The sequence below is a fragment of the Limulus polyphemus genome, unplaced genomic scaffold, assembly GCF_000517525.1.
Source record: "Limulus polyphemus unplaced genomic scaffold, Limulus_polyphemus-2.1.2 Scaffold375, whole genome shotgun sequence".
Classification (NCBI taxonomy): domain Eukaryota; kingdom Metazoa; phylum Arthropoda; class Merostomata; order Xiphosura; family Limulidae; genus Limulus; species Limulus polyphemus.
The window spans coordinates 16,562-20,728 of NW_013665985.1; the positions used below are offsets into that span (position 1 = coordinate 16,562).

The 4,167-nt window shown below is 31.1% G+C and overlaps 1 protein-coding gene across 1 annotated transcript in view; it reads left to right on the forward strand.

The window, feature by feature from the left end:
- The first annotated feature begins 1,286 nt into the window (after positions 1 to 1,286).
- LOC106457800 (probable 3',5'-cyclic phosphodiesterase pde-5) overlaps positions 1,287 to 4,167 on the forward strand; it is an 84,473-nt gene continuing 81,592 nt past the window's right edge. The window contains exon 1 of the mRNA XM_022383860.1: positions 1,287 to 1,393. The gene's annotated coding sequence lies outside the window, so the exon portion shown is untranslated. The remainder of the gene's footprint in view (positions 1,394 to 4,167) is intronic.

The following is a 4,167-nucleotide window of genomic DNA, read 5'->3' on the forward strand; positions in this document are numbered from 1 at the left end:
AAGAAGGCATGTACGTATAGTTAAAGAAGTCATATGGAAGAACGATGTTTTGTTTGAAAACATGACTAGAAGTAAAATCAAAGAAACCTTAAGAAAGAAAGTTATGTAAGTTTAAGAAGGCATATACGTATGATCATAGAAGTCGTATCAAAGAGAGATGCTTGCTTTGAAAGTAGGCTTAGAAGTAAAATATAAAAAAACCTTAAGAAAGAAAGATCTGTAGGCTAAAAGCAGGAATGTACGTATAATGAAATAAATCATGTACAAAAGAGACGCTTTTTTTAGAAATAGGCCTAGAAAAAAAGTAATAGAAGCCTTTAAGATAAAATGCATTTATTTTAGAAAAAGACGTGCATATGTAATCAATAAAGCCATATATAAAGACACTTAGTTTAAAAATAGGCCTAGTAGCACGGTTGGTGATAGCTTATCTTGTTTGGCGCCCTTGACAGAAATTAAGGATGTGCCTGCTCACACTGGAGCCCCCGAAATTTTCGGTGCCCTAGGCAAACGCTTATGTTACCTATCCTTAACGCCGGGCCTGCTAAGAAGTAAACTAAAAGAACAATATTTAGTTTAAAAACACACATCTATTTGTAATAAAAAGACTTGTAATTAAAGAAAGACGCCTAACTTAAAAATAGAACTAGAAGTAAACTGAAAGAGGTTCTCAAGAAGAAAGACAGTTTAAAAACAGACGAAGCGTATAATAAAAGGAGTCATATAAAAGTAATACTCTTAAGAGAAACAAAACGTTATATTTTCTGATAGTGGTTAATCCCATCCTAGAACCAAATAGTTATTTTGAAGTGTTCTCACGTGACTTCACGTCACATATGTAGTTAGTTAGCTACGTTCAATGAAGCTGGCTACGGTGAAGCACGAAAGCCAATTAAGTATATGCGCTCAGTAGGATGATTCGTCAGTTCAATACGGTGGTTACTATCAGACTTATAACTTTAACTGGTGTTAACAGGAAACCTTTGTTCTAATGGCAAATAACCTTTCATAACTGAATGAAAGTAAGGATAAATATATTTAACTACCACTTAACGTTCGAGGGTGTGGATATATAAAATATATCACTCCATAGAGGACTGTATAACATATCCATGTTATTCTTATCTTATAGACGTCCTATCGTGTTCTCATAACACATTGTACTGCGTCATGACGCTATTATTAGTGTAGTTTTGGGTAAAACGTTAACTGCTACTGACTGATAAAGGTTAATTGAGCAAGAGGAAAATATCAAAACGTCATTTCCCTGATGCGCACGAAAGCGCGAGGGGAACGTCGACCTGTAAGAATAGTGGCTTCAAATCGTCAATGGTTGAGTGTTGATCCAGTGCAGCTAACAATTTCAGGTCGCCTACCACCGATTTCTAAACAGGTAAGGTGTTGAAATCATAGCGATGAAAACGTTGTGTAATTTAAGGTAGACATTGAATGAGATTGTTAGTAAGATTGTAACATGAACCCACTCCCAAATGATAATCTTTCAAACAACTATATCCTGTTGGTTACCAACCCTCCAATTTCTCCCATATTATATACCTTTCATACAGCCATATCCTCCTACATGATAACCTTTTATACAGCCTTCACCTGCTGGACCTCTTCCAACTTCTGCCTACATAATAAACTTTCATACAGCTTTGGCCCAATGGATAACCCCACCTCCAACTTTCTAACGATAATCATTTATATAGTATTGACCTACTGAACCTTCTTCAATTTCTTCTTACATTATAACATTTCATACAACCCTGATCAACTGGATACCAAACATCCAATTTCCTTCTACATGATAAAGTTTCATGCAACCTTGGCTTGATGGACACTAACTAAAGAGATATCCCTTCACTCTTTTTCAATAGTAAAACTTCCAATTAATATTATCTAAACTTGACGTTAACTTATACTTAATAGTGTCAATGACGATGCGTACTTAAATGTGTTATCTCCGCATAAGTAATGCTTTTGATTAATAATTTCATTGTATTTTCTATTTGTAATTTCGTAATGTTAACAAATTTTACAGTCTGTTATTCCTTAATGTTTCATACTTTCAACAAAACACCGGTTAATTGTTGTCTCTCTATGCATAGTACTTTTAATAAAATTCTAGGTAATCTGTTGTCTCATTATATCTAGTATTTTCAACAAAACATTTAATAATCGGTTGTCTCTTTATCATTTTTATTAAAACATTGATTAATGTGTTTATAGATTTGAACGTTTAACAAAAATTATTTACTAATCTATTGAATCTTTATATTTAGCATTTTCAACAAATTGTTTACTGATTTATTGTTATTCTTATATTTAGTTCTTTCAACAAAAGATTAATCAATCTGTTGTCTTTTTATATTTAGTTTTTCAACAAAAGATTAATTCATCTGTTTTCTCTTTATATTTAGTACTTCCAACCCATCATTTGCTGATTTATTATTGTATTTGTACATCTAGTTCTTTCAATAAAGGATTAATTCATCTGGTTTCTTTTTATAATTATGGCTTTCAACAAATCGTTTACTGATCTATTGTCTTTTTATATTTAGTTCTTTCAACAAAGAATTAATTAACCTGCTTTGTCTTTATATTCAGTACTTTCAACAAACCATTTACTGAATTATTGTCTTTTTATGTTCAGTTCTTTCAATAAAATATTAATTCATCTGTTTCTTTCTTTTTGCAATTACGACTTTCAACAGATCGTTCACTGATTTATTATATTTTCATATTTAGTTGTTTCAACAAATGATTAATTAATCTGTTGTCTCTTTATATTTAGTACTTTCAATAAATCGTTTACCGATTAATTGTCTTTTTATATTTAATTCTTTCAACAAACGATTAATCAGTCTGTTGTCTCTTTGTACTTAGCTCTCTTAGCAAAGGATTAATTAATCTGTTGTCTCTTTATATTTATTATTTTCAAGGAATCGTTTACCGATTTATTGTTTTTTATATATAGTTCTTTGAACAAAAGAATAATTAATCTTTAAATTTAGTATTTTCAACAAATCGTTTATTGATTTATTGTCTTTTTATATTTACTTATTTCAACAGAAGACTAATTAATGTTGTCTCTTTATGTTTAGCACTTTCAATAAATCATTTAATAATCTACTAAAACGCCCCCAGTGGCACAGCGGTATGTCTGCGGACTTACAACGCTAAAAACCGGGTTTCGATACCCGTGGTGGGCAGAGCATAGATAACCCTTAAAAACAATCATACCAAAAATATATTTTATGTGCAATATAAATAATGTGCTGCTTTTTTTGTGTTTAATATTTAGTACATTAATTTCTTTTGGCAACAAGGTATTGATTAATCTGCTTTTTTTTATATTCAATATTGAAACACAATATGGATTATTCTGTTTATATATATTCAGTACTTGAAAATCATTGATCAATCTGTCTATACATATTTCGCACTTTCAACAGACCATTTGTTAATCTGTTGTCACTTTACATTAAGCACTTTCAACATTAATTAATCTCAGACTTGACAAGATACGATAAACATTTCGTGAAAGAAAATGTTAGGTCTAAGCCCTATAGCTTAAGAAAAAGTTCCTTTACGTTATCTTTTGTTGTAGGAAGGGTTTTAGATCTTTGATGAAAATAGTTTTCTTTATCTTTAACTCTTGCTACAAGCTGAAGAAATAATTCAAAAACCAATAGATGAATTGGACAGTTATAAAACGTGCGCGTGTTGGTGTATACGCTGGATTTGTTGAAAACAGAGTTTTGATAATTTACATTGAAACGCTGTTGGAATTGACGTTTTGTACTACTAATGTAGACTGACACCTGTAAATATAAAGCCAATTAGCACTGCGTTTTTTATTCTATATTTACTCCTGAACAGTCCTTAACTTAAAGTTCCTGCTGAAAATGACACGAAGTGAAACTTGCGGGAATCAAGAAACAATTAGTTTTGAGAATCATGTAAAATTTATTTGAAAGTTTACAAAAATATGGCAGAGAAATGGCTACAGTTTGTATATTGGCCTGTTCCTTTCCGTTCATAAGCTTTGACACAGTGTTCATGGTTACTGAACCAACAAGCTGAACATTTAAAATCATAAATAATATTCAACGTTAAACTGGTACACAATTAAAAACATTTTATTTAGGCCTATCTATGGCC